Raw genomic sequence first — 27173 nt, forward strand, 5'->3', positions numbered from 1 at the left:
CCTCTGTTAACATAGGTCCTTTCTCGGGCTTATTTTGTCCAGAAAAAGGTACCCGGCCTGTCTGTAACTCTTTGTTTCTGTTGTCTCATATTGTCCTAATTCAAATTGTCCAAATTATTATTACTCTAATTATATTTCTATTTTCATAACCATTTTATTACTATTAAACTTGTAAAATTTTAAAAACAAGTGATTGGCGTTTTTCACAGCTATCAATAATACACTCTAGAGAACTATACCTATAAACAATGGTTAGAGAAAGAGAGATAGTAATTGTTTGAACTCTTTTCCTCTTAGTTTCCTACAGCTTTTACACAGCTTCTCAGGATTTTTCTGGGGAAGTCTGTGCCTGCTCTCTGTGGCCAGAGAGCTGCTGCCACAGTGTCAGACTTACCAAATCAAAGAGAGTCCATTATTCCTAGCAGAAATTAAAATAATATTTTTCTATTATCTAAGTAACAGATCCAAACCCAGCAGATTTCCTGCCTCTTCCCTATTTTCTCATGTATGTTCTTTGGTGCTGGATACAGTCTGCTTGTTAACTGTGACAAAACTTTGATAAAATGGATAGAACTTGCATCATGTGTTCAAAGACTTCTGCACAGAGACACTAGCTGTGAGATGCTGGGAGGAATGTTGTGCAGCCTTGCAGCTGAAGTTTGAGTCAGGAGCACCATTCACTCACCCTAATGCTGCAGTGAGACATAAAGACAAATGGCTCCCAAATATACCAACCCTGGGACAGGCTGAGTCACCTGTACTTGTGCTTTTTTCTTCTCAGTTAGTGATTTGTGTTTATCACATTGTTTTCCAAAGATAAAATATTGATGATTCTCAAAATAGTCTCAGGCAACATTAAGTGAAGAACTTCTGGTTTTTAGACATGAAGATAGGACTTTGCAAGTAAAAATCCATAAGATTTTTGCTTTCTAAAGGCTGCAGGTTTCATTTGTGTGGGTAGACACGAGGCTCACTGGCCCTGTGCTAGCATCCAGCGTTGCTCTCAGCATAGCTCCCAGGATATACCCACATCCCGTAGCTGGTAGGGCTTGGGCAGCAAGGCTGGGTTACTGCCAGAGACCTGCCATTTGGAGCTGTACTAAAAAAGAGGCACAGGGCTTCTCAAAGCTGGCAGTGATGAAAATATGGCTTAAAGTATTTGCTTAGATCTAGAAAAAAAAAAGACTGAAGGGCTATTGCATGCTGAAGGACTGGAAAATGGAAGTGCTTTGTTTGAGTAGTGTCCTCCAGCAGTAGCAGAAAGAAGAGACTTGATCTATTTCAGAGATAAAAAACCTCAGAAATTGAAACTTTCTCTGCCATCTTTCATAAATCAGGAAGGAAGTTGGAAGCTGATAGAGGTGAGCAGGATGCTTGTGTCCTTCAATGTATGTTTTCTTGCTGAGGGATAACCTTTACAGTGGCAACAGTACTTTAAAATATTCTCTTTCTTGAAGAAGAAAAAGGCATTACTTGCCTTGTTTTACAGCTGGGTAATGACAGCTGGGCATGTTGGTGTACACTGGTAGACAGACCATGCACCTTCTTTTACTCTGACTCACTCTTAGACTACATTTCTTTTTTTCTTTTTTTGCTCACTCTGAACAACTATTTTGAATCCATGAATCATATGCCTTAGTTGTTCTCTTCAGAACTGGAAGCAGGTGTAAATTCATCAAGCTGTTAAAAATGGATCTGGGAAAAAATGAGTGAGTCTCAGCTGCCATGGCAGGTAGTGCACTCACAGCCATTGCCAGTGGCCTTTGGATCAAACAGCAAAGAAAGAGCTTCACAGCAAAGAGCTCAGAAAATTCTAACTAGGTAATGAGTAGTGGCTTCCTTTTGATTGCAAGCAGAGCTTTGCAATCAATCTATAAAGCTTTGAAGAGAAAAAGAAATCTCTAAGGAAGAGGAAAGGGCCATACAATTAGTTGCTACTGTCTGCTTGCTTGTCTTCCCTAATTCCAGGAGTGTGTGCTGAAAATGGATGATAGTGTGCAAAAATCTCAACTATGGCCAATTCCTTTGTAGCTTCAAGCTGAGATACAGTTCACATCATGCTGGTTCTTGGAGAATATTCACTTTCATCTTAGCTGTAGATTACGTGTAGATGGGTGTAGTTGGAGGAATTTGACAAGGGTTGCATGTTTGTTGTAACTTCCAGCTCTTGTATATCAAATTCCTGCTCTGATCTCTTCTTCTTTCATCTCCACTATGTGTCTTTCTTTTCAGAATGGGATGCTGAAGTGGATGTGATAACTTACAGAGCCACATTCAGCAGTATTTCTTTTACTCAGGCAAATGACTACAGTTCAGAAAACTTACTCAGTAATCTTGCATTGGAATTTGGATTTAGAATTGCAGTTTGTAATTGTCAAGATGCCATTTGGCTGAGATTGCTCAGCCATTAATTTGTTTGAAGTCGACACTTGAGTTGAAAGACTAATAGCTGCCTTGGTGCATTGCTCAGTTTTAAATCTCATCTGTTCTGGAGTTTGGGTGTGCTGCAGCTGGGGGTGTAGTTTGTCATTTTAATGGCAGGGGGGCAGAGCTATTGTCTGGGGACCTGGGGGTTTGCTCTTCACATGCACAGGAGGCTTTTTGTGGTGCTTGAGTAAAACTTCAATATATATAACAAAGCTGATCCTAAAGTTTTAATATGTGTATTGGAGCAATTGTTTCTACTACTCAGAGCAATTTATCTAGGATTAAAAAAGAGACACAAGGAAACTTGTGTTTTCATCATCTGAAAAATTGAAAGAATTGTTCAAATGTATTGGTGTGACTCCTGTTGTGTGCAGATTGCTGTCAGTGTTCCTGTGTTGGCATGCAGATGGTATCTGGGGTTTTTACTGCCTGGGACAGACTTCTAGAGCGACTTAAGCAAGGATCTGTGTGTGCCACTTTTTAAAAAAATGGTTACTGACTTGCAGATATGATCTTCATTTCCAAAACTTGTAACTTGTGAATTGAGGTAGGGTTTTCATTCATAGCAGCAATCTATCTAGCTTTATTTCAAATTGATTGATTATTTTTTATTCATAATAAAATAGTTTTTCTTAGTTCACACAGGAATATTAATTTCAATGTTAATGATGGTACAGGTGTGAATTAAAATGTTTCTCCACCCCAGTATTAGAAAGCTACTATCTCTTTATGCAGCTAAATCTTTTCTTGATCTCTTAGTTCTTAATGTTTCCCCAGTCTGGCTCCTGCTTTGCTCTGGAATGATTCAGGCTGGCAGTAGTCAGCAGACAATTATTTTTTATTCACAGAACAGGCTGAGTTGGAAGGGACACACAGGGAGCACCCAGACCCCCCAACAGCCCCATCCTGTGCCTGGCAGTGTTCTCCAAACCCTCCTGGAGCTCTGGCAGCCTCGGGGCTGTGCCCATTCCCTGGGAGCCTGGGCAGTGCCAGCACCTCTGGGCAGTGTTGTTGGTTGGGGTTTTTTCTTTGGGTTTTGGTTTTTGCTCCCCCCATCGCAGTACTTTCTTGCCTGCACCAATTCATTATTTCAGTGTCAGGAATAATTGAAACTCAGAGCATAAACTGTGAAATATTTGGTGTGCTGTGTTTTACATAGGTAATAGATGTACTGGATCCCCAAAATATAAATCAAATCATGTAGCCTATTAGACTTTCCATAGTAGAAACAAAATATGAAATACTTTACAATGCAGAAAGTGCTTTGTTGCTCCTTAGGGATACAATTTTGACAATTTTATGAGGTTACAATTTATTTGTGCAGTGAGTTGGCACATGGTTTTGATAAAAGTAATGTTCACAGAGCATTTTGCTAACAAGAATACTTTTTTTAAAGCCACTAGTCTTGCTGATTTGTATTGTACAAACAAAGTATCTGTTAAACTCCCTGGAAGTGTGCCTGTCTGAGATATACTTACAGACCCTGCATGGTAATACTGCTCTGAATGAGCAGCTGAATAAGCTTTCAGCCTGTGCTGAGGAACATCTTTTAGGCATAATAGAAAAGAAGAAACCTGTTAAGAACTGGGGAAAGCTGTATTACTTTTTTCTGATGCAGACTTTATCTTACACAAAAGACCCAGAAAAGCACATTGGCCTCGAGACTTTCATGCTACCCCTTGCTGTGAAAAAATGGTCTGATGTGGCTGTTCAAAGAATGGTGCAGTTGACAGGAATGACATTTCACTGAACAAATGCTTCAAACTGTTGTCTTGCAAGATATTCTTCTATAAATACATGTGAAGCCATACTGCACACTGGACTGAATGTGCATTGCTCAAAATTCCAAGTATGGCTTTTCCTACGTGCATGCTGGGTTTTTCTGAATGGGATGTAGAGAAAAGGTAACATGGAAATCTGTGCCAGCTGTGATTGTGTTGCCAACAGCTGACAGGGACTGTGAAGCAGAGAGCAGAGCTCTGGTGATGGTCCCATACTCATGTAACACTGCAGAATCATGGCTGAAAATACAGCTTCCCTATTAGACATCAGTTTCAACTTCCAACTTCATTTTTCAGCACATCTGTTTTCATATCTTGTTTCTTTGAAATTGCTTGAATATATTTGACTGGCATTTTTGCTGTTAAGTAGCACTAGAGAGCAAGTCAGCAACTTTTCCTTTTCCTTTTCCTTTTCCTTTTCCTTTTCCTTTTCCTTTTCCTTTTCCTTTTCCTTTTCCTTTTCCTTTTCCTTTTCCTTTTCCTTTTCCTTTTCCTTTTCCTTTTCCTTTTCCTTTTCCTTTTCCTTTTCCTTTTCTCCTCTCCTCTCCTCTCCTCTCCTCTCCTCTCCTCTCCTCTCCTCTCCTCTCCTCTCCTCTCCTCTCCTCTCCTCTCCTCTCCTCTCCTCTCCTCTCCTCTCCTCTCCTCTCCTCTCCTCTCCTCTCCTCTCCTCTCCTCTCCTCTCCTCTCCTCTCCTCTCCTCTCCTCTCCTCTCCTCTCCTCTCCTCTCCTCTCCTCTCTTTCATCTTTTGAACTATTTTTTGTCTCTCTTCAGCCATATTCAGTAATAAACCAAGAAAAAGTGTCTTACAGTATCTATCCCACTATTGTAGATATATGGGATATAAGTTTTGTAAGAATGTTGTGGACAGATTACAACAGGCAGTAATGAACCTGGGAGAGGATAGTTCAGGAAATAGTGGTGAAAGGAGTGTGTTAAAAATATCATTTATAAACTAGAGAAACTTTAAAAAAATGAGATTAGAGTAGAAATTAGAAGTACCAGAGATCAGAATTTTGCTTGTTATCAGCCTGATCTTTGGCTTGTTCCCATAGCATATTTTGTCTTTCTAACACCATCAAGGAGTGACAATATCTTATTGCAGGGAGAATTGAAGCCTCTTAAGACCTGAAAACCTCTGGGTTTTGAATGGTTAAATTCTGAAAGAAATGAGGTTGTCAGAAGTGTTTTCAAGATCTGTGTGCTTGGCATGGAGCTCTGTTCAGTATTGCAATGTGCTGAGAGCTTCAGGAGGGCTTCCTGCACATACAGGAGCTTGTCAAAGCCTTTGTTAATGAGGATTTGTACCAGTTAGGTGGAAAGACACCAAAAGAAATACTGTTACTTTTATAAAAGCTCTAGTTAGCCTCCAAAATGCATTTTTTTCTTTGGCAAAGTTATTAGATTATGGAATGTCTGAGAGGTGTGATATGACATCAGCTGCATGGGTGAAATAATGAAACTCAGTACTCTAGTTAGATACCCTGTATGTTTAAAGTATTATTTTTACATATTGCAGGTTTTAGAGGATGTAAGTGTGCACACACACATGCATATCTCTGCAGCATTTAAAATTGCTTTAGATAAGCCCTGATGAAACACAGAATCAGATATGCCTTAGCAGCTCCAGGAGTTGTTGTTACAGCTATAAAACACATCTCTCTCAAAAGATTGTTTGAGTAGCAGTGCCCTGTGGGGTTATTAGCAGCTTCTGAAGATTCTTGCATTCCTCATCCTACAGTCAGTTTTGGGAAGAGAAAACACATGAACTTGTTCAAATTCTTGGTAAGAGCCAATATTCCCCTTTTATCCTCCTTGATCTACATGCAGAGCTGGCAGAGGACTGTGAAACTCTGAAGCATCTGTACCTGCAGAGGTGAGGAGGAGAACACCAGTGCCTGTGGCCATTCCAGGGCTTCACTCCTACCCAGGGTTTGCCTCCCATGTCCACAGTCCACACAAAAGGTGTCTGTACAGCCTGGGAACACTGGGTGCTTCCCTCAGCACAGAGCTGAGGACCACTGAAGTGAGAAGTACCACACAGCACGTCCCAGATTTCAGTATCAGTAACTAAAAGTGGACATTGCATATTGCAGGGTATTTGTTTGCCTCAGCAGCACACAGAGACTGAGTGTGTATTTGGTGTATAGCTCTGATCTCTTGTCACAGGAGTCTAGGCAATATCAAAGTCACTTTTTATCATCCCATTCAAATGTCTTGATTTGCAGAGTGATTAGACAAAGCAAGTGCTGCTCTGAGTTGGAGTGCAGGACTGCTGAGACTTGGTTGAAAGGTGTAGAAGTCCAAAGGGATTAGGGAAGATGAATGCTTATAAGGATACTAAACATAAAAGCAAGTAAAAGTAAATATAGATATGATCTTTCGCCAACAAAATATTTACAAAAAATTTGACATGACCTCATTGTTACTGCAAAAGTCCAACAGAGAGTAGATCAAAAAGGTGTAAAAATGAAAACAGATTCCTCATGTTATCAGGGTTTTTAGGAAAGAAGAGTGGGAAATAGGAAGCAAAAGGAGAGTATTTTACTTAGGAGAGCTTGGGAAGCCACTAGGATTTGATCAGGTTGGTAATTTTTTTTTTCTTGTCTTTCTTGTTGGTTTATTCCTCCTTTTTCTTCAAAGATTCGTAGTGAGGTGATAGTTTGAGAGATGTAGATAGCAAACTCAGAAGCCTTTAAATAGTTCATACAATTTTATATATTCTGAATAAAAACAAATAGTTCTTAGAATATTGTATACTTTATCTTTTTTTAGCTAGGAGACTGTATCAGATTAATTTTCTGTGAGTCCATTGGTATTCCCTGTTCAAGGAATATATTTGTTGCTTAGGAGAGTCCTAGGAAATTAATTATGAATTGGCCTGAATGTACAATTTTGTCCAAGGCTAAAGAATCCTTTTGTGTGGGTGTGAGGGCATCAAAGCACAGGGTGGACAGAACAAGAGGAAATGGCCTCAAACAGCACATGGGGAGGTTCATGGTGGGCACCAGCAGGAATTTCTTCTTGGAAAGGGTGGTCAGATAATGGCAGGGGCTTCCCAGGGAGCTTTGCAGTGCCCATCCCTGCAGGTGTCGCAGGAAGGGCTGGAGGTGGCACTCAGGGCTCTGGGCTGGGGACAAGGTGGGCATTGATTACATGTTGGATTCAGTGGTCTTGGAGGGCTTTTCCAACCTTAGTGATGCTGTGAATTGTAAAAAATCATCACTACGTGCCAGTGTATAGCCTATGCATCCTGAGGTGTGAAAAATACTTGGGTTTTTAATCCTGTTAACGCACATAATTCATTAATGGGGCCAGATGAACTTGCCTTGGACTGAAGTTCTCATAAGAGAACAGAACAGAAAACTGGAATTTTAATAAATGCTCATCTAATAGCTGAAGTTGAGAAAGCTGCCAGCTGAGACACTGCCAAGTCAGCCAACTGGGACAAGGATCAGTGTGTCCAGGGGCTGAGGCTTGGACCAGAACTTCAAAATGTGTTTCCATGCTGAGCTCTGCTGGGAGATGCCAAACAAGTCTGTTTGACCACTTTATGTTTTTCCTTTCATTATTTCTTGTCTCTGTGGAGACAGAGAAACTCCAATTCTCCCTACAGTACCTGTGACAGCAAATGACCATCCTCAGCTGGATCTCCTGTTCTCTGTGCAACATTCAGGTGTGCCCCCAAAACCACCCCAGGCCTTCTCCCTGCTCAGGTGCTCCACAGCTCTGCTCCTTTGGAGTATGAGAGTCAAACCCCAGTTTTCTGTTGAGCTATTCAGATTGCTTTTGTTATGAGGTGGGGTTTATTTATTGTTAGTCATTAAGAGGTGAAGTAAAAGCAGAATACAACTCAGGAAATTACTAATTAAAGGAGTGGTGCACTTGCTTGTAAAGATTCTCAACATGGGTTAGTGAATATAAGAACAAAATTAAACTGCTGGTAAATGATGGGGATAGGAACATGAGTCTGGGTAGTCTCTAACTGCTGTTCACCTCAGTGGGGTAATTGCTGCAGGTATTGGAAGCAGCTGGAATAAATATGTGAAACTTTTTTATTATCTCCCAAAAGCTGGGGGTATTTGTAAATGAGTTTGGCAAGTTTCTGTAGAAAATTCATTCAAGAGAAACATGATAAAATGTATTATAAAATTAGTAACACAAAAAAAAATCTTTTTCCTATAGGTGAGATTTTTACATCATGGTCTTGTTTTGGCTGGCTGTGATCAAAAAGATGCTTATCTGAACTTGGTAAAGATGACTTGTAGCAGTTTGAAGAGCTTTTATTGCATTGATTTTTTCATAGCAAAGTAAGCAAAATAGTTTGGAGAACTGCAGTTTGTTTCCTTACTGTGTGCATTATAACAATGGCATCCCTTTCCAGCTGCAATTACTAAAAATTCAAAAACAGAAATTAAAAATCTGCATTCTTCCCTGAGAGTAACGACAATTGTTTAAGGTTATCCCTAAGCCACTCCTCCTCCATTTTTCCTAATGAAGAGCAATAGGAGTAATTCCATTCCCTTACCTGCAGAGGCCTGGAGCAGCTGTGTTTGCCCAAAGGCAGCTTGGGCTGTGCTGGGGGCTGTGAGCTCACCTGGTGCTCAGGAAGCTGCAAGTGAAATGGATTCATCTATTTTCGTTATCCAAGCTAACAGTGTATTAAAACTAAGACTAGAGAGTGAAAAATGTATTGGATTCCTTTCAGCTTAGATTATCAAAGGAGCTGCTGTTAATGTAAGGAAAGACTTAGGTTTCAATTTTAAAAAGTGCTCTAGTTCCTCTTCCATATCACCTTTTCAGTAGAATTTAAAGTTTTAAAGGCTAGATTTTTAAGGCCAACTGGATCTTTTTGAATAGAGTAGAAATCAGTCTATAATATTTTGGGGATATGGGCTTAAATTTCCAAGATACTTAAGTGCTTCCTGAAAGAACCCCCTTGCCTTCTTGGCTATTCTTAATTTAAAAGCCTTATTAATAATGCAAGATGGGCATGAAGAGATGCTCCTGTTGAAAAGGAGCAGCAGAAGTTTGTGGTGCCATCTTCCTCCCTGGGACCCAGCACAGAAACTGGTGAGCAGCACTGGTGGCTGGGCACACAGGGCACCAGTTTGGGTGGGGGGTGGCTCAGAGGCAAGGGCAGGAAGAACCTCCAAAAGGACTGGTCCTGCCTCTGCTCCTGAGCAGGGCTGTGCCATGAGGAGATGCTTCATGAAGTCTTGAAGGTTTCTCTTGAAGTTCATGGAGGCAATTAGCATAGGAGCACAAAATACTTGAATAAAAGTAATTTTCTCATTGTTCGTTCTATTCCAAAGCTACAGAACACAAACCAGGAACTTCAGAGAGCAATAAGGGGGATCTGAAAATATTGATGGTGAAGAAGAAGACGTTTCTGGGATCATTTGAGCTCTTCACCAGTAGCTGTTTTGTGTTATTTGGGTTTGGAGTCTTTTTCTGTTCTATATTTTATGGGGTTTTGGTTTAATTTTTGAGATGGATATTGGCAAACAGAAATGGCATTAGAAATGAGAGGAAAAAGAAAATTAAATGCTAGTATGATCTCTGTGCTTTTGTTAAACAGTATTAGGAACTGCTGTAAAACATATTGCTTTGATTCCTTTCTTAATATGAATAATACTGATGTCCTGTCTTTGGCTCATGAAAACTGGGTATTTATCCCCAATGATCATGGAACTTGGGTATCTGTCCAATTAAAAGTTATTTCCATTTGACTAGTCTATTTTAAATACAGGTGGCAAAATACCAAATGTACTAATTAAAAACAAACCAGTGGGAGATTCAGAGTCAGAGCTACAATTTATTAGGAAAATTAAAATAAAGGCAGAAAACACTGGGTCCAACTGCCAGAGTCAGGGTAGAGCCTGGTACCCTGGGGTCAGGGTGGTGGCAGCAGTCTGATGAAATGGTGGCTGCATCCCTCTTGAAGGGACAGATGTGGTTCCATTGAAGCAGTGATCCTGCAGAAGGGTTTGATCTTCCTTTGAAGGCCCAGTGGTGGTTATGCAGCTCTCATCCTCTGGGAATCCTGCAGATAAGGCTGCCTGTGGTGTTCCGATCCTCAGATTATATCCAGCCAGGAATACTCAGTTCCTCCCCCTGGGTGGAGCATCTCCCAAGGGGATGATGTAATTTATCAGCCATGCAGTGACACTCACTGGCCCACTGACAGAGACAGCTCCCAGAGTTTTCAGGGATGAGTCATGGAAGAGATGAAGAACACCCCCCACCTGCTTTTAACAGCTCATGAAGATGGTGATAAAATACATAGTTTTGGTTACATCTTACATTGTAACCTAAGACACCAAAGAATGATTTGATAGCATGGGGAGAAGCAGAAAATGTTAGTTAAAAGCTAGTGAACTTTCTAGCAAAGCTGCTGTATTTTCTACTCTCCTATGGTGATTTTCTGATTAGTTCTGTGCCAGTCTTCTTTGCCTCACTTGTTCTTGTAGACCTTTGTTCCAGTACCTGTATTAAGTAATTTTAATTTATTATGATAAGCCATATACAGTTTGCAATTCAGCAAAGTCCTTGTCACTTTGCTGTAAACCATCTCATGATGTGACCTAACCAATTCTGACAGCAGAGAGAGTACAGCCACAATGTAGAGTTTTAAAGTTATTTACAGTGCTTGAAGGTCTGTCTGACTACAGTATCCACTTAATCCAGCCTAAATCTAGGAGCTGTCTTCTGGTCCTGCCACTCTGTCTAACAGCTGTTAATAATAGCTGTTCTACTCACCCTGTCTGCTGACTGAAAATCTATCTACAGCTCTTGCATCTTAGAGGCAGATCAAAATTGACATTTTTTTATTGATGTTACTGGTTTCTGCTGAATAATTGAGGACAAATAAAAGTAACTGAACTCAAAGTGAAGCGAGAAAGGAAATTGTTTGGTAGAATTACCAGTCTGTAATCTGACATCTGTAGTTAAATAAGTAGTCCTTTTAAAAATGCAGGTTTCATACATACATATATATATATATATATATATATATATATATATGCATGTATATATATAAAAACATAATTTCAGTACTAACTTTATCAAATGAAGCCATGATGTAGACATATCTCCTTTAGCAGTTCCATTTCTTCTGCAGTGAGTATTAAAAGTGAAAAACTGCACATTTGTTCCATGAGGAAATGAATTAATATTGTTGGCTCTTACTGTCCTAAATATTTTACTATCTGTATGTGTATTCAATATAGAAATTCTAAAGCAAGGTTTACATTTTAGCAGATCATCTGGTTCTGATTTACACTGGGGCAGGAGGAGAGGGAACAACCAATAGGTGCAGACTGGGGTTATGGGTGGTGTCAGGCGGAATTCATGATGAAAAAAGCTTATTTGGCAACTGCAACAGTGCTGATATGAAGTTCCAGTAGTGGAAGACAAGTATTAAATTAATTTGAATTAATGTGGTGTTATGAAGGACATCTTATTGAAGAAACCAGGATTTAATTTTTTATTTAGTTTACATTTAGTAGATAAAGTTAATTCCGTGGCTTATATTTAATATATTTAGCCTTCAGCAGTGCATTTGACTTATTATCACACAACATGGGGATTAGCTGTATAACCATATTAATAAGGTACACATTGAGTGGATTTAAGCCTGGCTAACTGACAGAAGGGGTTGTCAGGAACAAGTCATCCTCCAACACTTGTTCTTTTTTCACCAGTGGAGTTGCAAAGGAGATGATATTAAATCTAGCAGTATTGACATCTCAGGAGAAATTTCTAAATCTCAATGAATCATGTAGATGTAGACCTTTTTTCAAAGGTCAGTAGGTTATCAAAGTGATGGGAATTGAGCAGGAAGTTGAGCCTGTCAATATAACATTTTTAAAATATAAACAAGAAAGAGGTTATAAGTTTAAGAAGAAAGAATTTAGATGAAAGCTAAAGAATACTGCACTTGTGATCTGGAAATAATTTAGATGTGAGAGCTTGCAAACAGCTGAACATATCCTCTGTGTAGTAAGCTCTCAGAAAGAGCTAATGAGACCTTTGTATATACAAAGAACAAAGGCTTAATTACCTCAGGGGGAGAGACTCTAGTCCAAGGTACTGTTTTTTAGATGTCTCACTGTATTATTTCTGTGTGGAAAGTCACAGCTGATACCTTCTAATGTCAGCTCCATTTTGAAAGTGATGGGAAGGAATGCTTCTTTCTTGAGAAATACGAGGGCCTACACACAGCGTTATCCAAAAATGGCCATTTTGGTAAATACAGAAAATGCTTTAAGGAGCATTCAGCTTCTACTGGGGGCTCCTTGGGTGCTTGAACAAAAGGCCCCACATGTTTAGTAACTGTATGGTGAAGCCATATGATGATGGCTTTGAATAGATGACATTGAATAGAAACTGAAGGGCACAGATAAAATATAAATTATAAACAGAGGAAATGGTGAATTCTACCTGTGTACAGAATCAGCACCTCTTAAGTAGAGAGCCAGCTTGTTTTGGCAAAGAATTTTTTAGGGAAGTACTTAGAAATGAAGTGTAAAAATGCACATGTCTGAGCAAACCAATGGGCAGCTCCTAACCACCCTGAATTCAGAGAATTCAGCAGCCCTCACTTCTTCCTGGTGCTCCATGGTCTTCAACAATCCTGGTCTTTTACCATCCTCCTCCTCTTGCTCCTCTGCCTGGTGCTCACGGCATGAGCCAGATCTTTGTGTTTGTGGAGACCTGTCAAATCTGATGTAAGAGTGCCTGCATCCATAGCCTGTTAGTGGGGTTTCAGCACTGATCTCCTCTGTTCTCACTTTGAGAGGAATGGCAAATAATGCCATATTTCTGTTTATATCTGCTCAGTTTAGTGAAAACAGTGGAAGATCTTTCCCTATTCTGCATATAGGCACCTCCAGAGGTGGTGAAAGGTAGTGTGTACTAGTGAGAAGGTAATTGCCAGCTGAATCAAGAGGTATTTTGGACTTTATATTCCTGGCAGAATTAGTGGTTTGTAGGCACCCTGAATGACCTGGTGCAGCCACTCCCATTCCTGTTGCAGAGATTTACATGGCAAGAAATAAGAGTTGAGAATTTCTGTAGATCAATCCACTGCTGCTTGGATGTGACCTTAGACTCTGGGACATGGTTTGAGGCAGTGTGACTGTGTAGAGCTTTCTCAACCATCTTTGGGGATGTGGTTTCTTCTCCAGCAACATCAGCAGGAGGCACAGAAGAGTTTGTGGGGTAAAGTCTGGGAGACACAGTCCTGGCAAGTGTCTGTGTGTCTTGCCCTGTTTTGCTGTGTGCCTTCATCTTCCTGTAGGGAGAAGGAACTGGGGTTGGAGGGTAACAAATCTTTTGTGTACAGAGAACAGATGATGTAATTTTGGTGCAATGTCTGTACTGTGCCTCCCCACAGACTCTTCTATGGGCTCTTCTATGCAGTTTTACATCTTGACATAAACAGTTTCAATCATTAAGTAAACATGCAGCATCAGGACAAAAGTTCTTTGATTCTTTTACAGTTCTAGACATGATGCTGTGAGCTAAGGACTGGAATTCTTGTTTTGTTTGCTGCTTGTGGAGGCTCTGCCATGAATGGAGTAACTGAAGCACTCTCAGAGTTTCAGGCATGCAGTGAAATGTTAGGCTCATTTATACTATCTTTCCAATCCTTACAGCTTTAATTCTTTCTAATAAGATCAGTAGATCTGCAGAAACGGATGAGCACCAAGTCAGGCAATTTTCTGTGTGCCACTTGAAAGCAGGCAAATGGATTTGTCAAGCCTTGTGTGACAGCTTGAATTGTTGAAAGTTGTGTTGAGAGTGTACTTTCCCTTCACTTTCACCCAGATGATGATTTGTGCTCTGCAACATGGATTAAGGGAATCACCATCAGTGTTATGGATTTCTTCTTGAGACTGCAAGAGCTTAAGAGCTGTTGGAATCATCTCTCCTAAATGCATTTCATTTTGTTCCCCAGGTCTTGCAGTGGTATTTGTTTTCCAAGTTGCAGATTGTCTCCTTAGGAGTTGCAATCAGTTAATGTGACTTTAAAGCTTTATTCTCATGAGTTCAGCTTTGCAAAACTCTCTGCGTGAGCAGAAAACCAAACCATGCACGTGGGAGTTTCCAGGTCAGCATGGAGGGGGTGTCTCTTGATATCACTTTCTACTTCTGTTGGGTTGCATTCACTTTAATTTAACTTCCTGGGGTGTCAGGACAGGAGATTGTTGGAGACTTAACAGATTAGTCTGGACACTTTTTGCCATATAATGTTGAAATGTTGATGCATGTTTTCTTTACTCAGAGTCTTTTGCAAAGACTTATAGGTCCTCTCTCGATTTTTACAACAGATATTTCATAGCCCCAAGAGTAGATCCTTGGAGTCATCTATCTCAGACTTGGCTCTCAAAAGAGTAATTCCACTGGATTGAAGAGGCAAGTGTTTGAAATTCAGGAGACTATAAAATTGATTCTTCCATAAAGAAGTAATTTGTGGTAAATGGTGTAGTCCTCTGGACAGCCATTCACTCATTTTATGTGACTGGGACCCTTGAAACATGGTCAGAAAGATTAGAGAAGGACACCTCTGATCTGTTATTTATCAAGCCAAGAAAACTTTCTTTCTGATGATACAGCATCTGGAAGCAGACCCAGCCAAACTCACCATCTTACTCAAGGCTGCTGGGACCAGGGTAAATGCAGTTTTAAGAAACGTTTGGATAGTGTTGTGGAGTTTGCTAGAAGATTCTGAAATACTTAACCAGCTTTTCTATATTTAGTTGCATATTCCCTGCTGGGGAAGCAGCAAGGCACTGTGTTACTCCAGAAAGCATGTGGGAGATCCAGGCAGGGTTGCAGGGATCTGAATTCTGGCAAGGAAAATTGTCTGGTGTGAGCCTTCCCCAAGAAAGTATCCCCCCAAGAAGATGTTAGTCACTCTCAGGTGACAGCTGCCATTTATTTATGTGCTGTGTCCTTGCTCTGGCAGTCTCTGTGGACTGAGGAGGAAATCAGAACACTCACTGGCCAAGGTGCTGCCTTCAAACAAAAGCAGTTACATAGTTAGGATTTAAATGAAACACAACATTGAATTGAAAGACAAGCTATCAATATATATCTGATTAGCTTCTATCATAATTCTGTTTCTAGTATTGGCCTTATTACTGTCCTTCCCCAGCACTTCTAACAGCTGAAATATTTCTTCTTGAATATTTCATATTGTTTAATATTACTGTGTGTGCAGTCCTTAAACGTGTTTGTCCTTGGTCTCACAGTGCCAAGGCATCCTGAGAGGCAGGAAAAGCAGAGATGTGGGTGGGAGAGCAGTGCTGTGGGGTGATGCTGTTTGGGGTCTGCTTGTCACCTCTGTTGGCACTGCAGGGCTCCTGGGGACAGCAACCAGGTACCATTCATAATAAGCTTTGAGGCATGGTGATTTTGGAGGAGTTTTGAATGAGTTAGAGATGAGACTTTTGAGTTGGTTTTGATGATGTGGTTTATTTGTTTATTTTTTACAGGGGTAGGAGTGTTGGGTTTGGTTTACATCAACGTATCATGGTTTAGAAGGTTATAACACTCTTGGTTATAAGGCTTTTTAATGAGCTATTGATTAATAAAACACTGATGTTTGTATGATGATTTATGTTTTTGACCTAATCTTTAAATATTTCATTTTATGGACTCATGCTACAGTGTAAGTTTTCTTAGCTAATTATGTTATGACACACAAACCTACAGTACTGCATTTTAATTTCTTTATCTTTGTAGCTATTTTTTTGATATCTTAAACTCTAAAACTCTAAACTGTATTTAGCTTGTTTCTGCTTTAAACTGTAAATCTACATTTTTGTTTTTAGCACTTAAGTTTGGAAGCTTTTTCTAAGGTCTCAAATTAAAACCTGTGTTTAATTTTAAGCTTTGGCTTAACATGCCTAAAGTTCTGAGAGTTTCTTGCATTTCAAATTTCAGTGTGTTTTCTCTTCCAGGCAGATTTAGTGCAATCTTTGAAAAAGTGATGAGTGTTCTTGATAAACCTTGATAAAGCTCATTGCTACATCAGCATTTGTTCTTGTTAGATATGAACCCTTAGATATTCCAAATGACCTTCCCAGACATGTTCTTTTGAGGAGATACAGCTCATATACTCTTCATAATAAGCTATTGTTCTTATTATTTCATCAGAATATAAATGGACAATGTACTTTGTAAGGTTTTGAAATATATTCTCTGCCCCCAAGAGCTTGCTTATAAGCAGAAATAGTCAAAAATTGAAATTAAGGGATAGGGTTTATGTAAAATCAAACTAGGCAGCAGGTCAAGTCTTGTTTTGTGGTTATTTCAGTATTTGTATGCTCACTGACTTCATGATGGGTGCCTGTGATGAAAACATCTTAACCATCACAGTGCTTTAAATGTTAAATATTTTTAGAGAAAACTTGAAATAAACTGAAATACCAGCAATTTCATTAACATATCCAAACAGTAGAAATCAACATGAAAATTCAATTTTAACATGTCTGAGTTAGAAGAAATAACATCATATACCTTTTAAAATATTTGTAAAAGACAATATCATGGGCAAACAGGATTCTCCTACAGAGTTACTGGTTTCCTTATGTCACATTCAGATCACTGCAAGCAGTGAAGCCATAAAGCAGTTTACAGTGATGTACAACTACTTGGAACATGGAGAGCTTAGAAACATGTTTAAAACCTGTAATTTATCACATTTTAGTTTGTCTTAGCCAAACAAAATCTATTGCAATAACATGTAACTTTAAAGGTTGAATTGCTGTGGGATATTGAGTTTTCCTGAAGAGCTTTAGAAAGATTTGCACTGCAAACTGCCTTAGCCATAGTAGAGAACAGTTAAACTTTTATCACTGTCACATTGACAAGTGCCATGAATGCAGCTGATGGGGAGCTGGCTGCAGCCATGGCATTATGTTCACCTTCCACCCTCCCCTCCCACATGGAGGCAAGGGGATGCCCTAAAGAAACGAAAATTGATGGCTCCTCCAGTAGCTAAAGCCTCTCTTGGCTCTTGTTGTTTCCTAAAATTAGGAAGGAATTAAACAGGAAAATTGGTTAATTGTCACCTTCCCTAACGAGCAGGCTTTTAGTAGCCTTGTGCTTTGAGCTGAGGAAACTTGAAGACATGCTGGTGCAATAATAAGGATAAAGCATTTCTCTTTATTATGGTCAGTTACTGCTAATCTCCTTTTAGAGCTTTAACGGGGATTTATAGGGATTCATTTGTGCTTTAGATTTGGAGATAATTAAGTACCTTTCTGCTGCAAAGAAGAAATGGAGAGAGAATTGGCTCAAAGCTAGAAAAAGATTCCTGTACTGTCACATGTATTAAACTTCCTTTTATTTGGTTGTCACCCCAATAGGAATGATTAGTGGGTTGTAAAGAAAGAAAATGTATTGCATTACATCTATTAAAGCATGTTTTATATGTAACAGTAATTAAAATATAATTGAAATCATGAGTTCTTCTAATTATTGGCTTTACATAATGCATAGTTAAAGAGAGAGCATCTATAAATGTGTCTTTTTTACACATCCAGAAATGGTTTGCTGGCAGCATTTTAATTAAAGATGGATTAGCTAAAATGCAGTTTAATCATTCTGTCATCAAAGGATTTAGACCTCGTTAATTAGCTGTTGATAAATAGGTTTAAAGTACAAAAAATTTAATTTAAAATATGCCAGTTGTGATCTAGAATTATTAGAGCTGGAAATGGAGCAATGAGTCTCAGAAAGATCTGTGCCATCTCTTTCCTTAATATTAAATGAAATATGAAATGTAGGCCAGTGCAGAACTTTGTTCTGCCTTGTTAGTAACGGATGTGATTCCAAGGGGTCTTTGGAACTGGGGAAGAATTAAACCAGAGACTCTTTTTAATGATCATTGCCTTGCAGTGCAGCACTGGGATCCATTTTCCATTTATGTATTTAGTAAGGACTGAAAACTATTTGAAAAAACCTTCTGCTCTGGAGAATGGATGGAAACAAATCCTGTTGAAGGGTTTGTAGCTCCTCCTTGCTGCAGAGGTGTAGCCATGATATTTTCTGAAAATTCCTTTTCCTTAGGATTTTTTCTCCTGAGAAGCTGGAGGCCTCAGGAACAAAATGTAAACATTGATTATCTGCTGCTGTGGAATGCAACAGGTGCATCTGGGATTGGTCTCATGTGGTTGTTTCTAATTAATGGCCAATCACAGTCAGCTGGCTCAGACTGTCTCGGTCAGACACAAACCTTTATTATCATTCCTTTTCTATTGTTAGCTAGCCTTCTGATGAAATCCTTCCTTCTATTCTTTTAGTATAGTTTTAATATAATATATATCATAAAATAATAAATCAGCCTTCTGAAACATGGAGTCAGATCCTCATCTCTTCCCTCATCCTGGGACCCCTGTGAACACTGTCACCCAGAGGAGCAGAGCAGAGGAGCTCTCTGCATTGGCACAGCCAGGCTGGCAGAGGCAGGAGCAGCGAGGAGCACGGGCAGTGTGGGCTCAGCAGGGCGCAGGAGCAGCTCCCACCTTGTCCTGTGCTCCTGGTGCCAGTGCTGAACCTGCCAGTGCAGAGCAGGGAGGTGACCTTTTCCCTGCTGGACAGGCAGCAGGAGCTCATTCACATCAGCTGGGTTCCATCCCCTGGGCTGCTCAGATCACAGCTGGAATTCCAGCCATGGCCTGTGGGAACCCAGAGCATCCCTCTGTCTGTCCAGGGTGGCCAGGACCCTGCCAGGGGGCTCAGAGACCCTGGCACAGAGCCCAGAACACCTCTGGGTTGGATTGTGACCTGTGGAGCAAATTATCAACCTTACATGAAGCTCTGCAAGCCACAACAGTTTAGGTAGAATAACAGTGAAGTTATCACAGGGTGGAAAAGTCGACTTTAGGGTATTTGGTATGGGGGTTCAGGAGGCAAGATGGAGGGATCTGGGCATGTCCAGCCTTTCTCCTTCTTCTTCTTGGCCTCCATCTCATGCTGTGATGGTGGCACTTACAGATTGGTTTAGAGTAGAAGCTCACTGTCTAACACAGGTGATAGGGATTGGAAAGAAATTGTAACCATTGCACACGTAGTTTTTAGTATAAAGCCATAACAGTGCCCTGGGGACAGGCAGAGTGCCTGGAACTGTCCTGCTGGAGGGACCTGGACAGGGCAGGAGAAAGAATTTTATAGATAAGGAACAATAAACAACCTTGAAACAGGGAAATGAAGAGCCCTGACTGCTTCTTCAAGCGCTGGGCTGGGAAAAGAGACTTTCCAACTTTTCTTGGGGTCACTCTGAGCAGCCAGAGATCCTGACAGTGGCCATGTCCCAGACTAGGCAGGCTTTTTCTGTTCATCACCTGATGGGTTCCTGGCCTGGCTGGAGGGGGAATTCTCACCTGTGTCCCTGTAGCAGCCCCTGTTCTGAGCTGGCAGCTCTGCAGGTGCCAGCAGAGCTCACACCTCTTGCTCTGAGCCTCTGCCTACCAAAAACCAGGGGAGGTAGACCTTGACTTACAAGTCTGTCAGAGTTGACATTAAACCTTGTTATTATGAATATCTTAATTATCTCAATTATTATGAAATTACTATGAAGTATGAATACTAACTGTATTTCAACAGGATTGATAGTTAAAGATTTCAGTAGTGTAATAGTCATAATATTTGAATCCAATGAACTGGGTTTTGTACAGATGAATCAAACAGGTCTGACATATGATAGGTGAATTTTCTGAGTAGAGTTAAAAGGGTTTCAGGAAAATAGTAATTTGACAATCATACCTGAAGACATTTTTAAAGGCTTCTTAAGTGTTAATTTGAAGATTGACTTATTGAAAAGTGGCATTTACAGAGCATTCTTGGTAACTGCCCTATCTCTAGGGTACCCATCCCGTTGTCTTGCCAATCTTCTGCAAAAGCAGCAGCTGAGTAGGATGTTACAGGCTTACATAATCATTGTTTGCATTTGAGCATTGCTAATGAAATGGCTTAACTGAACTCCTGTGGAAAAGCATAACTTGATGAATTTTCAGAGTCAAAGAGATGTGGCACCAGTGTAGAATCAGATGAAAGGCAAATCAAGCGAGAGCGTCCATATGCACTTCTTTAAAATCACATCTTTGAAAGCCCTTGTCCTTTCCTCATGCTGGAAAAAGAAAAAATTGGACTAAACTCCAACAGTCCTCTTAGAAAAAACTTACTTTACTCTGTCTCGAAGGGAGAAGGGGCGATTGCTCCACATGAAATCTTAAACCGCTGCAGTATCAGAAGTCATGTTCTCTGACTCAAAAATCATTCAGAAGTTCTAGATTTGCAAATTGATGGGGGAAAATTTTCTTCATGTGGAATAGATAAAAGGAAGAGCTATGAAATTAAACAACAAAAAGGAAATGTCTCTATGTGTGAGGAAAATGCAGTTCCTGATTCTCTAAATTCTCCAACCCATTTAGCTTAGACAAAAAGATGAATTATCAGCTCATGTTATATAAGCTCTTCAGTTATTCTTTACATAAGACAGGTAATTTATAATTCCCAATTATGCAATTAAAATGCTAATTACCCCTCACCTAAACTCTCTGTTCTTGAACTGATATTATCAATTACCTTCAATCATTGCAAATCATATATGACATATGTGACAGTGCCGAGTCCTGTATTATTTATGGACTTTCTGTTTCGTGTGTCTCTGGTTTCCAGGCAGTATTAATGGCTTTACCTTGATGGATTTGGCTTCCTGAAGGAATGGTATTCCTTCTGATCTGTGTTGTTTTGTATCTTAAAATATATCTGCATTTTAGGGTAATCCTGCCCTCTGTTCTGCCCTGAGCTCTGGATTGTGATCCATTTTAGTACAGAGAAGTAACATTTAGAAATCCCAGTATGAATTATTTATTATAGAGGTGAACCCACTTACTTCTGTGCTGCTCCCACACAGCTCTCCCTTACTTCATAAATGTTCTTACTGTATTTACATTAAGGTACTGCCAGTTTCCTGTGTCATACCTGCTTGCCAAAGTTACATTTCTTCTGTCCCTGCTGAACTCAGACAACATTTGTCACTTTTAAGTTTATATTATTATGTAGCATTTGCTGCGCATAAAGAAAAATTACTTATTTAAAGAAAACACAGCAAAAATAAGAACAGAATCTAGCTGTTATAATTCAGAGGGATCAACATTTTTTTAAAATCATATCTTATTTCTGCTTGTGCATGATACAAATTAGGACAATTGTAAATAGAGATGCTTCAAAGTGTAGCTCCTGTCAGTATCTCTGGTTGATAGCAAGCTTCAGCAGCTCTCCTCTCTGAGCATGCAAAATAACCCAGCCAGGGATTTTAATCTAAAATTTTCATTAGGAGTACTGTAACCAGTTAGTTTAAGAAGTCAGTGCACGCAAGTGGTTTTATTTCCTGTTGTTCATGGATCTGCAAGTTCTGTTCTAAACAATTTCCAGGCAGAAATCATTAAGTGTATTGTCTCCAAGGTGAAGAATAACTTTGCTCATCTGCTCATTGTGCTATTTTTCTTGTTTGGCTGCAAGTTACTAATCCATTGTTTGTTCATTAATAGTAAGTTGGATTATTCCTCCTAGATTTCTCCAGTCTATTTTACCCTTTTGCAATGAAGTACTGACTTTTTTGTTGTTGTTGTTTTTGTATTAAAACAACCTCAGAGATGTTTTGCAGTACTGCTGTGTGCTGTTGTGAACTAAATGAAAATAGGATTAGATAGGCTAAGCCTTTAAGCATCTAGTTGCCCATGGAAAATAAATTACATTAGCAGAGTAAGTAGGTTAACAAAGAAAAATGCTCTGTTTTTAAGAGCCTCACTATGTGTAGTGTGGGATTAAAGGAAGCACTGCTCACCTTGTTCCTGTATTCACTGATGGGATGTTACTGACACCTTGTCTTCTTCCTCTGAGCATTTTTCAGTCCAGCTTGATGTTAATATAAATGCTTTACTAATAATTTGCAAATTATAATTCCTGTGGCTCAACAATTTTGTGGGGCTGTGGCTTTATAGCTTTCTTATGTGGAGATTTTGATGTGTCTAAGTGATCAAAATAATGGTCTCAATCCTGATATAACTGGAGAGACCGGCTTTGGAATATTTGGCCTTTTGTGAATGCTTTAGAAAGGCTTTGGATTTTAGGTTGTATCATGGCTATGTTTCATATTTACACCATACAAAAACATAATGGCACATTCTAGTTGAAATTCAAAAGCAATTTAGTGCACAGGTAACTAATAATTGCTCACCTACATCTTCCAATTGTAGTCATAAAAACAAAAGAAGGAACTACAGAAAATCCTCCAAGTCCTGTCCAAAACTCCCTTAAGTTAGTGTGGTTTCCAGTTTATAGTTCAAACCCTCCTGCTTGCATTTCAAGGGCTATGTTCAATCAATACTATTTTTGAAGCATACAAAGGTTTCTTTTTATTAGGAGGCAACTTTCTCAATATCTGTTTTCAATATAAACCCCATAATGAGATACTGACCTACAGGTGTTCTTGATCTTCTGTACTTGTACTCTTCACAGGGCAAGCTGACAGCAAATCCCTCTGATCCACAACCTAAATTTGGGTTCTATTACCATTATCCACAAGTGTTCTAGATGCAGTACCTGGCAATCATGAACAGGATTATTCAGGGCTTTTCTCTCTCTTGTCAGAAACCTTGGGATGAGTAATTGTCCCTCCAGCCTCAAGTGATGTGCATGTCTCATTCTGCCCCTGGCTGCAGTTACTGAGGGTGTGGGACCATCACAAGGTCACTGAGGAATCTGCTGGGCAGTGTTACAGAAACTTGGCAAGGATTTTAATGTTTTTTGCTCAGATATTCTTGCTTCTTTTAGTTCCTTCTGTATCTCTCTTTTCTCCATGTTTATCATGCTTTCTGTAATTGCATTTCTTACCGGTTTTGCAAGATGCAGGTCAAAATGCTCAATTGGATTTTTATTTAAAATTTGAACCTTTTTGATCTAGAAGTGTCTTGGTTTCAGGAGTGAATAGCTGAGAAATGCCAATGTTGCTTTTTTATAAAGCTTTATACAAAAGTGACATTTGAGTTATATTTCTTATAACTCAAGAAGAGCTAAAGATAAGAAATTAAATTAGAGATTATTTATGTACTTCTTTTAGAAATAAAAATAATGCTGCTGAGTGTGCATAGATGTGTTGTATTCTAGTATAAGGAGGAATTGAAAATAAGCAAAATGTGAGAGCAATCAATACAGATAGTTCTATTCCTCCTGCTTTATGTGTCTTTATTCTGTAAATTCACTTAAATTAGGACAAGTGTTAACATTAAACTACCTTAGTTAATGTAATTTCCATTCAGAAGCTGGACCAAAGATGACCATAAAACACAAACATCATTGTCAGAGTGATTTTGATAATTTGTCAGAAAGACTGTTCATAGAAGGTTTCACTTTAATGGCTTTTTGGGCTGGTTTGAAGTTGAGGCTCTTTAAGCATTGTGGAGATTTGTTTGGATGTATGCAGTACTCCATAGGATCTGAAACACAGCCAGTATATACTTATTCTGTTATTTCTACTGGTGAATAACCCGTTATTTCTGAGACTTTTCTTCTCTCCAGTCAGCACAGTCAGTGAGACAGTTGAGTCTCAGCAGAGCAGTGGGGTTAACATAATCTTGTGCCTCAGCAAATTTGCAAGGAGGAGAAATTCACTCATGTCATATTTACCTGAGTTGATGGTGACTAATACTTGGGTGTTTTTAGATTGATGGAAAAAACAGTGAGTTTTTAAAACTTCCTTAACTCTGCATATTGTCAGTCAATGAAAATGATGGTTTTGGCAAAAAATGAGCACCAAACCCAGGATGTTCTTTTACACAGCAACAGCAACAAACCAATTGTGTCCAAAGCAATGCACAGCCCATGCCAGCTCTAGCAAAGCTGTCTGCATTTACAGGTGACATGTGACAATGCTCCAGTGGTTGGTCTGTGTACACCACTGAGGCCATCCTTCCATGGTAGGTGATACACACACCCTCTGCAGAAATACTGCACAAATAAACATGGCATGAGCTTTGAAACCTGTGCAAGGAGAAGAGGAAAAACTGCTTCATTTCTGTGCCTGTGCTGGTGGCATTAGAAGCTCAGGGTGAAGCATCCAGCACCAACATAAAACTGACTGAACACACCAATCCTCCAATCAGAAACACCAGGAGAAGCTCAGGATGCAATATTTGCAATGGATGCAGAGTGCCAGATTAAATTATATTCCATCCAACTATTTCAGACTCTGTACTTTCATGTTGCTCTTATGGATAAGGATTCTTGCAGAGTGTAGACAGTGAAATCTTGGTGTGGTGAAATCAAGTTCAGAATCTGCATTAACTTCAGTGGGGCTGGGACTTCACCTTCAAAGTCCTGGTACTTCTCTAATTCTGCATTTATTCTTTCTAGCTTTGAAAAGCCAGCCTTTGTCATCTTCTTCGTCACTTATCTGTGTGACGGCATTCGTAGGGGGTTTTGGATGAAGGACAAGACGAGGATCTGACTCCAAGTTTCAGGAGGCTGATTTATTATTTTATGATATATATTATATTAAAACTATACTAAAAGAATAGAAGAAAAGGTTTCATCAGAAGGCTGGCTAAGAATAGAAAAAGAAAGAATGATAACAAAGGCTTGTGGCTCAGACTCTGTCTGAGCCAGCTGACTGTGATTGGCCATTAATTAGAAACAACCACATGAGACCAATCCCAGATGCACCTGTTGCATTCCACAGCAGCAGATAATCATTGTTTGCATTTTGTTCCTGAGGCCTCCCAGCTTCTGAGGAGGAAAAAATCCTAAGGAAAGGATTTTTCATAAAATTGTCTGCGACATATCTGTGCTATATCATACACGGATGTTGGCTGTCTCTGATGAGAATTTTGGAATTTTTTTTCCAATTGCATGAAGTCATACCCTGAAAAAGTAAATTCGAACAAGTGATGTGAATAGTTTTACTAGCAGGAAACTCATCACCTGGCAAAGTTGTACCATCATCAGCTCAATCACACAGATGGCCCCTTCTTTCTTAGTCTTAAAAGGAAGTCTATGATTTTCTGATGAAAACAGAAACAAAGTTCAGGCAACAGCTGGATTACACAATGCATGTCTTAATTTATTTATTGCTTTTTACTGCCAGTCAGGGAGTACTGCAAGAGGTACTGCCATTACTGGCTGCACAGTTTCATATTAATTGCAACTATGAATATGTGATCAGTTGTCATAAGGAAAAATAAACCTTGCTATCCTGCATCACTGATGATGGAAAGATATTTAGGACCTTCGTATTTCATTTTTACATTTCATTTTTAAGCTCTTTATAAGGTTACTGGAAGTTGCTGTCTAGGGGCGTAGTTTATTCAGTCATTTAAGGTGAAAGGTTAATAAAATACTCTAAAAGTTGCTTCCTAAAATGTAACTATATGTATATAACAGTAGAATCATTGTGCAAAATGCTTCTATACAGTGTCTTGTCTTAGAGAGTAAAGCTTGCCTGCAAGCAAATGTTTCCATATGAAATGTCCATTTCTGTGAAAGGATGTCTGTGTCAGAAAAAATGACAGTTTAGGTGATACATTTTATCAGCTCAGTTTAATGATATCTCTGTTGAGTTCTCACCATGTCAGAGTTTCTCCTTAGCTTCTCTGGCATTTGAACTTCTCATTGCCATCATTCATTTGTGGGCCAAAACAAACTTAGTGTTTTCTACCTTGTAAACCATGACAGTATTTTGAACAGAAGAGAGATCTTGTAAACAGGGTGTCCCTCTACTGAGTCTCTAAATGGAGGCTTTTCTTTTTTCATATGTGATTAATTTGTATGTTTTCTTTTGTTTCTCTTTAAATACTGTCATTTTGTGTAATTTTAAAATCCAGTTTAGATTTACAAGCATGTAATGTCTTTAATGTCTTTGAATTTGAATTGTGTTCTGTGGCTCTCTGCTGAAGAAGGACAAAATCACAACATCTCTATTATTTGAATAGCACCATTATCATTCTATGTTAATGAAATTATTTCAGTATTACAAGAAATGAGTTTTTGGAATTCATTCAGTATTACAGGGAATTGGATTGTAACTAGAGCATATTTCAAAAAGAATAAAAGGATCCATGATATGTGCTTAGCTCGTAAAGCACCTAAGCCTATATTAATTGTGCTTTGGGCAAATCTGCCCTCATCTGAAGGGGACTTTGACAGTGAAGATGAAAATATTGTAATGCTTTTTAAGGCCAAACAGCTCCTCCAGCAGGATGGCAGTGAAAGAGGAGTTCCACAGGCTGCTCTCCCTGCCCTTCCCTGTCCCAAGCAAACACAAAATCAAACAATGTTGTGTTGTACTGTCCCTTATAGGCTGCAGGAGACTTGGCCTTATGTTACCCCGTGATCTTCTTGCTCTTGGGATTGAGTTTGTGTTAATTTTTTTCCCCTGTTTGGACAGGGAAAGATCATAGAGGTATTTAGGTACCACAATCTGAAATTGAGTAAGTCTTAGGTTTTCTCTGTGTCTGTTGTGCTAGAGACAAGAGAACATGAGAGGGTCCATTCCAGCCCAGCCTGTGGTGCAGAAAGGACCTGGTTAATGTGAGGGGAGAGCTCTGCTGGCTGGTCTGGAGAGGAGGGTGAACAGCACAGGCAGGTGTAAATCAGGGTTAGGGGATATTTAGTTCAGCTTCCAGCAGAAGGTGTCTGTGAGGTGGTAAATGGAGAGGACTTCTGCTAAAATTATTTTGAAGAGCTTTGACCAGTCTGGCAAGCTCCTTCCTCTGTGAAGGGCTGGTTGGACTTCACTTTTCCTGAATCCACATGACATAGATTGAGGGCAGCAGGATTGAAAAGGTGATCATGGATGTGATTGTGTGCCTGAAATGCAGCAATGCAGTGATTTTCTCAATTCCACTTTGGAGAGTTTGGCCAACTTCAGCATTTTACCTGTTACCATCCTG

The 27173-nt window shown here is 39.5% G+C and overlaps 1 protein-coding gene across 1 annotated transcript in view; it reads left to right on the forward strand.

The window, feature by feature from the left end:
- Window positions 1-27173, forward strand: part of PEPD (peptidase D) — a 148678-nt gene that overhangs the window by 56184 nt on the left and 65321 nt on the right. The gene's annotated exons all lie outside the window — the stretch shown is intronic.

The sequence above is a fragment of the Ammospiza caudacuta genome, chromosome 13, assembly GCF_027887145.1.
Source record: "Ammospiza caudacuta isolate bAmmCau1 chromosome 13, bAmmCau1.pri, whole genome shotgun sequence".
Classification (NCBI taxonomy): Eukaryota; Metazoa; Chordata; class Aves; order Passeriformes; family Passerellidae; genus Ammospiza; species Ammospiza caudacuta.